This window comes from Cervus canadensis, chromosome 10 (assembly GCF_019320065.1).
Source record: "Cervus canadensis isolate Bull #8, Minnesota chromosome 10, ASM1932006v1, whole genome shotgun sequence".
Taxonomy (NCBI): Eukaryota; Metazoa; Chordata; class Mammalia; order Artiodactyla; family Cervidae; genus Cervus; species Cervus canadensis.
In genome coordinates, this window is record NC_057395.1 from 77,977,408 (window position 1) to 77,989,301 (window position 11,894).

General features: G+C 45.1%; 1 non-coding gene across 1 annotated transcript; it reads left to right on the forward strand.

Moving 5' to 3' along the window:
* The first annotated feature begins 499 nt into the window (after positions 1 to 499).
* LOC122448995 lies at positions 500 to 606 on the forward strand. The gene has a single exon (XR_006271816.1). It is a non-coding gene; the product is annotated as a U6 spliceosomal RNA (small nuclear RNA).
* The last annotated feature ends 11,288 nt before the right edge of the window (positions 607 to 11,894 follow it).

An 11,894-nucleotide genomic window follows, 5' to 3' on the forward strand; every position in this document is an offset into this window, starting at 1 on the left:
AAGAATACTGGAGTGGGTTGCCATTTTCTCCTCCAGGTAATTGCTTTTAGATAGAAAAAAAAAAAGATAAGAATTCTTTGTAAACTAATTAATTTTTGTTGCCTTATTGTGCTTCTTTAAGTGTGTCGTTGTGTGTTGACTGAGCTGCATGGAGTCCTTGATTTTATTTGGATTAAGTGTTGGAATCAAGATTGCCAGAGAAATCAAGCTGGAATCAAGATTGCCGGGAGAAATATCAATAACCTCAGATATGCAGATGACACCACCCTTATGGCAGAAAGTGAAGAAGAACTAAAGAGCCTCTTGATAAAAGTGAAAGAGGAGAGTGAAAAAATTGGCTTAAAACTCAACATTCAGAAAACTAAGATCATGGCATCTGGTCTCATCAATTCATGGGAAATAGATGGAAAAACAGTGGAAAAAGTGACAGACCTTAGTTTTGGGGCTCCAAAATTACTGCAGATGGTGACTGCAGCCATGAAATTAAAAGACACTTGCTGTGCTCGCTTCGGCAGCACATATACTAGGATTGGAACGATACAGAGAAGATTAGCATGGCCCCTGTGCAAGGATGACACGCAAATTCGTGAAGCGTTCCATATTTTTAAAGTAGAAAAAGAAAAAAGAAGAAAAAAAAAAAAAGACACTTGCTCCATGGAAGAAAAGCTATGACCAACCTAGACAGCATGTTAAAAAGCAGAGACATTACTTTGCCAACAAAGGTCCGTTTAGTCAAAGCTATGATTCTTCCAGTAGTCATGTATGGATGTGAGAGTTGGATCATAAAGAAAGCTGAGGGCCGAAGAACTGATGCCTTTGAACTGTGGTGTTGGAGAAGATTCTTGAGAGTCCCTTGGACTGCAAGGAGATCCAACCAGTCCATCCTAAAGGAGATCAGTCCTGAATATTCATTGGAAGGACTGATGCTGAAGCTGAAGCTCCAATACTTTGGCCACCTGATGCAAAGAACTGACTCATTGGAAAAAACCCTGATGCTGGGAAAGATTGAAGGCGGGAGAAGAAGGGGATGACAGAGGATGAGATGGTTGGATGGTATCACCGACTCGATGGACATCAATTTGAGCAAACTCTGGGAATTGGTGATGGACAGGGAGGCCTGGTGTGCTGCAGTCCATGGGGTCACAAAGAGTCGGATGCGACTGAACTGAACTGAATTAAACGTTAGTGATAAAAACCCAAGAGCTGAATCTACTTCACAGAATGGAAAACCATGGCACAGTCAGACTCAACTTCAGAGTTGGAAGCTGCATGCACATTGCAAAATTTCACCCTCCCCACTATGTTAATGGATACAGAGTCCAATATGTTAAGTCTATAAGGATACAAGGGCAAAAATCAGGCATTTTTGCGGGTGCGTACTGAGTTGCTTCAGTTCTGTCTGACTCTTTGCGACACTACGGACTACATTTAGCCCTCCAGGTTCCTCTGTCCGTGGGATTCTCCAGGAAAGAATACTGGAATGGGTTGCCATGCCATCCTCCAGGGGATCTTCTTGACCCAGGGACTGAACTCACATCTCTTGACGTAGAGAACCCACCATTGACTGGTGGGTTCTTTATCACTAGCGCCATCTGGGAAGCCCATTTTTGCAGGTAGGGGAGGGCAAAGGTAAAATATGAAGGGAGGGTTATTTTCTTTAAAACAACAACAACAACAAAAAAAACTTTACGTAAAAAGGTACATACTCTTGTAGACACATTATAAAATACAGATAAAAAGAAGAAAAAGAAATTCACTTGTGAGCATATAAAACAGATCATTTCTGTTGGCAAAAATGATGTCAGTGTATTTTGTATGCCTAAATATACTTACATAGATTCACCAAAAAGTGATCACACAGCACAAACCACTTTGTGACAGCTTGGTGCACTAAATCAACATGAACATCTTTCCATGTCAATAAATAAATTTCCTTAAAGCTGGCTTCCAAAGAATGTTAAGAGGTATTGGGAGACGTTCCAGAGGGAGATGACCTGGCAAGTCTGGGTGAGAGGAATTTGGGGAACATTTCTCAGATACTCTGATATGACAGTAACAATGCACAGGTCTCAAAGGGCTACACAATAGGACATTTTTCCAATCTATCTTACCATGGGACCGTCCATCCCCGCCTCAACATCTTTTAAAGTTGAGAATAAATGTACATAAGTTAACCATTTTGAGGTGAACCATCCAGTGGTATGTAGTGCATTCACGATGTGTGCGACCACCATCTCTCTCAAGTTCCAAAACGTCTTCATCACTCCAAAATAAAACCCTGTACTCACGAAACAACTGAACCTTCCTTATCCTGGCATCAGGAGCTTCCTGGTTCTTTCTGGTATTTGTTGAATGAATAAATAAAGATAGGGTTTAAGACTATAATAACAACTCTTAAGACTTTGATCTGCAAGGCTACCTATTTACAAGAAGACAAAAGCCCGCGATATAGATCCACGCTCAGTGATAATCCAAGAGGGTCATCTCTCAAGTCCCAGAGAAATAGAGACTCTGCTAAGATCTGGTTTGTTATCACGATAGCTCAACCAAAACAATATGCTTATGCAAATTATTTAAGCATAACAAGAACATTTCCAAAGCATTCTGGCATATTAGAAACATTTGAAAAAGGGCTCCTAACATCTAAGTATCCTCCGCTCATAAACAGTCAGAAAGGAGTCATCTTGCATCTCTTTTTTAAAAAGGTTACTTTATGCAAGAAGTCAGGAGATGAAATTCTCCAGCTGATACTCCACAACCAGTGGTATAAATCTAATATTTGGAATTTGGAATGAGAATGAAAAAAACTTCAACCAGAAAGAGTTAAAAACAGTTTCCTCTGAGGAATGGGCCTGGGGCAGGGCAGGGCAGTCTGGCCTTTCATTAGCCCTTCTGTTGCTGATTAATTTTTAACCCCCGGCAATGAATTCTTCCATTCAAAACAAAAAAAAAAAATTTTTTTTTAAACAAATAGGTATTTCTGGATGCTAACAATGGTAATAGGTAATCTTGCATTAGAGAAGATCAGGAGACCTAGCCAAATTTTACTCCAACGTGAAGGCAAGAGAACATATTGATAAAATATTTCCAGAAGGACACACAACAGGTGAGAAGGCTGGTTCCTACCAGGGAGGGGGACAGAAAAGCAAGAAGGCCTTTCACTGGGCATCTTTTTATACTTAAAATTTTTGAAAGATGCAAATGTATCACATGTAAAATATAAATGTCTTGGGAAGAAGAAAAGCAAGAGTTTTATTTTCAGTGACTCATTTTCACTGTTATAAATGTATGAAGATGGATAAAACTTACTATAATGAATCTTAAAATTGGATTATTCAAAGCAAATATAGCGAAATGTCAACTGCGAAGGAATCCAGGTGAAGGAATGGTCAGTTCGGTTCAGTTGCTCAGTCGTGTCCAATTTTTTGCAACCCCATGGACTGCAGCACGCCAGGCCTCCCTGTCTATTGCCAACTCCCGGAGTTTACTCAAGCTCACGTCCACTGAGTTGATCATGCCATCTAACCATCTCATCCTCTCTCCTTCCTTTCTCCTCCTGCCGTCAATCTTTTCCAGCATACACAGTTTATTTAACTATTCATGGAATTAAAAAATCATTTTTCAATAGAAGTTTGAGGGAAATTATTATGAAATTAAAATACAGTGATAAACACTTGAGAGGCTTAAAAAAAAATTCTGGTGCTTAGGTTACATCCTGGAACAATAAAATTGAAATCTCTGGGGAGGCAGTAGCCTTTAATATATTTTTTAAAAAATTCCCAGATGATGTCAACATACAGCAAGGTTGAAACCACTGCTCTAGAGAGTCTCAAAGAATCCTTTTTTGCTTCAACTTTCTCTAATCTTTTAATTTCCTATGTTGGCAAAATAGCTCCAAACCACCCAGAGTAATTTCTAGCTGATTTTCTAAATAATCTTTAAAGAAATGAAAAACATAAAATTATATACTAGGAGCAGGGAAGTATTGTTTGCTTTCAGGAAACAAATAGCATATTCTCTGAGAAGCCATACAATGCTGACACATACTTGGCTTGCAGAATACTGAAGGTACCCTGTGTTTTTATAATTTTATTTGAACTATTGAGTTTGATAAAGTTCCCTTCTCACCCTGTTCCACACTTGGTGACTTCAAAGAGGGGATAGGGTCAGTTCAGCTCCACAGGCGAGAAGAGAAAGTTCTAGATCTTTCAATATACTGGGGAAGCTGGACTGTTAGGACAGCCTTAGCTGCAAATAATGGAACACCCAGCTCAGCAGGGCTCGGGCAGTCTTGATTCACTGTCTGTCAAGGAGTCTGTCTCCGGCAGTTTCTAGCGGTGCTGACTTAGTGCGGGAGCCAGGTTTCCCCTTTCTCCTTTCCAGGTCCAACCACAGCTTGTCTTCCTGGGCTGTTCCCACCACGGCCCCAGACGGCTGCAGAGTTCTTAACCCAGGGAGACCGTGATTCCCAGAGGCAAGAGGAAAAGCCCCTGCCTTTCAGCCCTCTTTAAGGGTGAGGAAAACCCTCCCCGAAGGCCTCTCGGCTGATTGCCCTTCATCTTTTTGTTCAAAATGGTGTCATGTACCATTGACGTGGCGAGACAAATGAGACACCATAGTGGGCTCACAGTCATAAGAACACCGTGTGTACACACACACACACACACACACACACACATGCCCAAGCATCTAAAGTGAATATAAAAGACTTTTTTTCTTTTTTTGGCACACCTCACAGCTTCTGGAATCAGCTCCCTGACCAGCGATTGAGCCTGGGCCTGGCAGTGAGAGCACTGATCTCTAACCACGGGACCGCCAGGGAATTCCCCAAAAGACTTTAATTCTAGTGTATTCTGATTTGGAAACAGTTTCCCTTTGCAATTAGTGAGTTAAAATACACACAACATATGCTTCTCAGAAGTCCTCGGTAATAAGTCCAAGTGGGAATTTAGTGTTTGATAAAGACTGCCTTTCAGATCCGTAGAGGCAAAGATGAGTTACTAAAATAAAAGGTGGCTATCTAGAAAAAAATGTGAAGTTGGAACTGTACTTTGGATCCCGTGCGTGCGTGCGTGCGTGCTCAGTCACCTCAGTCATGTCTGACTCTTTGCGACCCCATGGACTGTAGCCCGCCAGGCTCCTCTGTCCGTGGGCTTCTCCAGGCAAGAATTCTGGAGTGGGTTGTCACTTCCTTCTCCAGGAGATCTCCCTCACCCAGGGACAGAATCCTTGTCAAGATCCCAAATATCCAGAGCAATTACGCCGACTGCCACAACTAGAGAAGCCCGAGCTGCCGTGAAGACCCAGCACAGCCAAGATAAATAAATAAATTAAAAGGTTCCCTTGGCTATTATGTGGCTAGTGCTTAAAAACAACGACAAAACCAAAGTGGATTAATTTGAACAATTATTTCCCAGAAGAGAATCAAGGCATCTATCTGGCAGCTTTTAAATTTTTTTCTTCTGTTTTGTTTGAAATAAAAATTCGCAATCTAAGAACAAAACCACAACTTTTGATGGCTTGCTCTTTTTGACATAAAAGTTAATAAAGCCTAAAACAACATGCCTGAGCCCATTTGAGAACGCCCCATTTACAGCGGTGCCGCTTCTTACTGTGCTTTCCAGATTTAACCCACAAGGGTCTTTGTTTCATTGTGTTTGTGTTATTTTGAAGGGACAGAAGTAACAGCCAACATCTCAACAAAGTCCGTTCCTCATGCTGTCTCTCACTTCTGTCTTCCTGTGACCCAATAAACAACCAAACCCGACAGAGTGATGGTTAAAAGCCAGTGCAAACTGAGATTGGGCAACTTAGGGCTTCTTACTCACACAGGCTTTATCTTTGCAAAGCTGTGACATTAAATCCCACTTATCCATATCAAATGTGGACATCCAGCCGTAGATACAAGTTATCTTTTTTTCTCCCCCCACTGTCTATACTCCCCTACCCAACTTTGCATTAAGAAAACAATCGACAGACTAATGTACGGAAAACAACTCTTTCGTGCTCCTCATAAAGACCAGTTCCTCCTCTGGGCTCACCAAAGCTGCCCGAACAAGAGCCCCACTGTCCCTTTCGGAAGAGAAGAATAGAAAATTACTTAATGAAATCTGGAGCTCACTGGACCGCTTAGGAAACAGGGAGCTAGATGTTGCAGCTGTTAGTATGTGACAGGTCATCCACACTCGTATTTCCAGAGGAAATGATGAGGATTTCTGACGTCCAAGGAAGTTGTGCAATAGCGGTTTCCTCATTTCAGGCTTCTGACTCTGTGCCATACCAAAGAACCCACCAATTATGCTTTATCCAAAACCAAGATATAAGTAAGTAACAAATAATGATCAGCATCGTAACAGTGAGCATCACAGCAGCTACCATTTCCTGAATGTGTTTAATCCCACCATGACCCTGTAAGGAGGGCATGACTATTACGCCCATTCTATAGATGAACAAACTGAGGCTCAGAGAAGGAAAGTAGCTTCTTCAGGAAGTGTTTTTAAAATCTGGATCATTTGGGAAACTACTTCCTCTCTCTCTCTCTTTCTTTCTTTTAAACTATTTATTTATTTGGCTGTGCCAGGTCTTAACGGCACACAGGATCCAATCCTTGACCAGGGGTCAAACCAGGGCTCCCTGTACTGGGGAATCAGAGTCTTAACCACTGGACCCCCAGGGAAATCCTGAAATTTCTTTCTTGAACAGGGCACTCCTCTGCTTTTCATCTTTCAGACTCTTTTTTTTTTTTTTTTTTGGAAATGTTAAAAAAAAAAAAACTACCATGTTTTAAATTATATAATAAATATTACTGCAGATTATAAACTGGTACATCATGAATTTTTCACAACAATGAGACTATCTGCTGGCTTAGTTTCCAGAAATGGAATAACTGGATCAAAGATCAAAGATACCTGATTAACTTCGGCAAATATTGCCAAATTGCCTACCCATCAACAGGAGAGGGGCTTTGCTGGCAGTCCAGTGGCTGAGACTCTGCACTCTCAGTGCGGGGGGCCCGGGTTCCATGCCTTCTCCAACTCTGCCCCCCACCTTTTTGCTGTTGTTGTTTCACTGCTAAGTCATGTTCAACTCTTTGTGACCCCCATGGTCTGTAGCCCACCAGGCTCCTCTGTCCATGGGATTCTCCAGGAAGAATACTGGAGTGGGTGGCCATTTCCTTCTCCAGGGGATCTTCCCGACCCAGGGATCAAACCCATGTCTCCTGCCTTGGCAGGTGGATTCTTTCCACTGAGCCACCAGGGAAGTTCCCCCACCCAGCCCTCCTCAAACATCGGTCAGACCGTGTCACCCTCCTGCTTGCACCCTCCACGGGCTGCTCATGGCAGAGTCCTGGGTGATGGACCATGAGGCTCTGAGTCTGACTACGGAGAGGCACTGGCAGAGGGAGATGGGGCTGCAAGAAGTAGAAGGGGGTGAAACGAACCCGCTCCGTCTGCAGAGGCACAGGCTGCTGATGCCTCGGTGGACTGGAGACTGTCCCCTGGGCAGCCCAGGGGGCCCTGAGCTGAGATGGCAGGGCCATGCTGTGAAGGAGCCTGGGTCCCTGAGTCGAACCCATACAGAACACCTGGAGGTAGACAGTTCAGTTCAGTCGCTCAGTTGTGTCCGACTCTTTGCGACCCCATGAACCGCAGGATGCCAGGCCTCCCTGTCCATCACCAACTCCCAGAGTTTACTCAAACTCACGTCCATTGAGTTGGTGATGCCATCCAACCATCTCATCCTCTGTCGTCCCCTTCTCCTCCTGTCCCCAATCTTTCCCAGCATCAGGGTCTTTTCCAATGAGTCAGCTCTTCGCATCAGGTGGCCAAAGTATTAGAGTTTCAGCTTCAGCATCAGTCCTTCCAATGAACATTCAGGACTGATTTCCTTTAGGATGGACTGGCTGGATCTCCTTGCAGTCCAAGGGACTCTCAAGAATCTTCTCCAACACCACAGTTCAAAAGCATCAATTCTTTGGTGCCCAGCTTTCTTTATAGTCTAACTCTCACATCCACACATGACCACTGGAAAAACCATAGCCTTGACTAGATGGACCCCCAGAAAATCCACGAACTTGTACAGAACACCTGGATTGGAGGTAGACAGGCTCCCCAGAAAATCCATGAACTTGTACGAACTTGCCTTTTGGGATTCATTCCTCCTGAGTTCTCACGATTGAAATCCCAAACCGACAGTCCAGCTGGAGACACCCTTCCATCCTCTGTCCTTGCCCAAGCACTGACCACATGCCAGAGTGAGTGAGTGAGTCTTAGAGGAAAGACATCCCTGGGACTTTTGTAGTCAAACCTGGGCTTCCCTGAGGCAGAGGGAAGTTGAGATCAGGAGACCTCATCTAGGGCTCACTGCGCTCTGACACGCTCATGTGTGCAGAGAAGGGGGTAGGGCGTGGCACCGCGTGACCCCCTGGCTTTGCTCTCTAACCACGTCCACTCCCTGAATGTCTTGTGCAGGTGATACCACGATCTGTGCAGGGAGCAGAGCAGTCAGGGAGCACGACTTTCTAGAACCTGCAGGACCTCCCCAGTCTCAGCCCTAAGGGTGGTTCGCCCTCGTTGCCAGGCACCTGGTTGTCACAGAGACAGAGTACCCACAGGGTTCCGTGTGGTCAGTTACGGCCCATGGGACACTGGAGATCAGAGGCAGAGCTGGGGTGCCCGTGGGATCAGCGAGGGCCTGCTGCCCGTCTGCAGAATGTCTTCACCACTGGGTCTGTGGGATGCTCTCCTGCTGGTCTCTGCGGCCTTGAGAGGAGTCCCAGGTCCCTGGGGGTTTCCTTGGGAGATTCTGCTGTGTGCAGCGATGGCGCTTTTCATAGTCAAGAGCCGAAGCACTCTAAGAAGAGAGGCAGAGCTGGCCGAGAGGTGTTCTGCCCGCGCTGAGGTCTACAGGAAAGTCAGGGAGAAGACTGGACTCATGGCACAAGCCTATGAAGCCCTCGAGACGCCCGTGGTGGTGGCCAGTGCTCCCACCTTACAAATCCTGTGCTTGGAGGCCCTCAACAAAAACCCAAGCGGATCATCTCTTGAGGACATGAAAGACCTCCTTGAAAAAGTACAGAAAAGTGAGCCCTCCTCCCAACTTTCGTTTCATGGGCTGATGATGGCTCGTCTCCAAGGACAGATACGGTCCCTTGGAGACCTGGCGGACTCCCACCAATTCCAGGTGACCGAGGCAAAAAACATCTTGAAAGCCTCTCAGGACAAGGTGTGGCATCTCCAGGACCAACTAAGGGATGGTTTGAATGAAAATAGTCATCTTAAGCAAAGTCTCAAACTGCTCTCCCGAGAAATGGAGGGATGGAGGCGCAGGACACAGGGCCTAGAGGGAGGAAAAGATGTGCTGGAACACTCCAACGCGCAAATGCAGCGGCTGCCGGGTGATAAAAGGAGTCAGCTGAAGTCACTCGTCGAAACCACGCTGAAGGCCAGATATCCGCCTGACCTCTCGAGAGAGAGGGTCCCGTTGAGAGGAGCAACTTGGAAGTGGGAGAGAACAGAGAGGCAGAAAGTGAGCGTCCCCCAGGGGGCCTGTCGGAAGCTGACCTGAAGGGTCTCATTCATGCTGTTAAAAGTGTCCTTTAAAAGGAAGAAGAAAGAAAAAGAAGAAATATCCAGAAAACTGTATGAAAAAAATCAAACCAATGAAGAGCGAGTGGGACAAATAAAACGTCTCAAAACTGAGCAAGCCTCCTTGCGGTCCGAAAACGCACAGCTGGAGAGGGAGACTCAGAACCTTCCGCCGAAACTTGAAATGCTGCCTGAATGACATCAGGAGCAGGTCCAGCAGCTACTGAGAAAGTCAACGGAGGCGGCAACATGCCGCCTGGAGATGGAGAGATGTCCCCAAGGGTACCGAAGACTGGCCTACGCCAGTCAGAAGTGCAGCCTCTACGAGAAGATGGCAGAGGACACAGAGAACTGGAGACAGCCACGTTCTCCTGCCGAAGCGAGCTCCTCGCAGGAGAAAAGAGCCCGGGAACGGTGGGCGGAGGCGCTGTACACCGAGACGGCGCTCCACGAGCTGCGGAAGCGGAACCACCGCTTCACGCAGGTACTGGCCAGCCTCCAGCTCAAGCTCCAGCCCTTCCCCAGCGGAGCGTCTGTTCCTGCGGCATCAGGGTATCCGCTGGGTCCGGAGGCTCCGCAGGAAGCTGGAAGGTCAGCTGGGAGGGCTCAGGGCTCCAGGCTCACGTGCACGTTTGACGCTGCTTCCAAGCAGCTGGGGCTGCAAGACCCCACCCACAGCCACGCCCAGACATGTGCCTGAGTCCTCTGTCCATGAAAGGAATTTTGATTTCTCTCTTTCCGGTCTAACGGCTGTGTTTAGTTGATGCTGACTGCTCATATTCAAGTTTTATGGCATTAGAATATGCCTAGGTAGTATTTTTTCAACTGGAGAGTCCGCGTGCCACAAGAAAGACCCAGCACAGGCAAAATTAAAAATAAATAAGCAAATGAATAAATAAAAATAATTCTCTTTCTACATTACTTAAGTGGAAAAAAAACCCAATGAATACAGACCAATTTGAATAGTAGGCTACCATTGGTGGGAAAACAATGCTTTTATACTTCATCTTACATAAACTTATGATATATGTTCATATTATATATATACACACAGACGCACTTCCTTGAGTATGCTTAAGTTGTATCTAGTAATATGCATATACCCGGAGGAGGGCATGGCAATCCCTTACTTGGAGAATCCCATGGACAGAGGAGCCTGGCGGGCTACAGAGACCACCGGGTCACAAGAGTCAGACACGACTTAGTGACCAAGCCACCACCACATACCCTGGGCAAAGTTTCTTTACTTTATTGTGTATTTACCAAAGAGGGTTAGTTATATATTTTTAAAACTCTAGTGATAGCCTCACTGACAAATTTAAGACTCAGCTAACTTTAAAAAATGATCCATGTACCAAAATGACTGCTGCTGCTGCTAAGTCGCTTCAGTCGTGTCCGACTCTGTCTGACCCCACAGACGGCAGCCCACCAGGCTCCTCCGTCCATGGGATTCTCCAGGCAAGAACTCTGGAGTGGGTTGCCATTTCCTTCTCCAGCGCATGAAAGTGAAAAGTAAAAGTGAAGTCGCTCAGTCTTATCCAACTCTTAGCGACCACATGGACTGCAGCCTACCAGGCTCCTTTGTCCATGGGATTTTCCAGGCAAGAGTACTGGAGTGGGGTGCCATTGCCTTCTCCAACCAAAATGACTAGTGAAGGTCAATTGTTGAGTCAACTATAGAACCTGGTTTAGGAACCGAAGAACAAAAGTGAAATCAGATACCTTCAGATCGGATGTACAGTTCTGTACAGATACTGTAATATATTACAGTTCTCTGAAATCTTAAGTCAAAAGAGAAAATAAGAGATTAACTTATTTCTAATTTACTTCAGACTCAAGCATATAGATGCATGACTTTTCTTAGCAATTAAAATATTTTTTGGACAATCGAGAAAGAAAAGTAATGGCAGAAAGAACAGAGGATGAGCACACAAAAATTTACATGTGAGGATATTTTTTGCATCATTTTTTCGCAATTGGGAAACCCTGGAAGAAACTTAAGTGGCTGCCAAAAATGAATTGGTTGTAGACATTATGGCATAGCCAACTCACAGACCACTGATGCATAAATGAAAAAGAGTGAGGTTGGCTTATGCGTGCCAGTGGAATGATTGGCAAATGAAACTGCCAAGATCAAGGAAGTATACACAAGTTTTGGCACAATTAGTTTTAAAAACACCACCACTAAATATATGTATTGTTATTGTTTAGTCACTAAGTCATGTCCCACTGTTTGCAACCCCATGAACTGTAGCCCATCCACCAGGCTCCTCTGTCCGTGGAATTTCCCAGGCAAGAATACTGGAG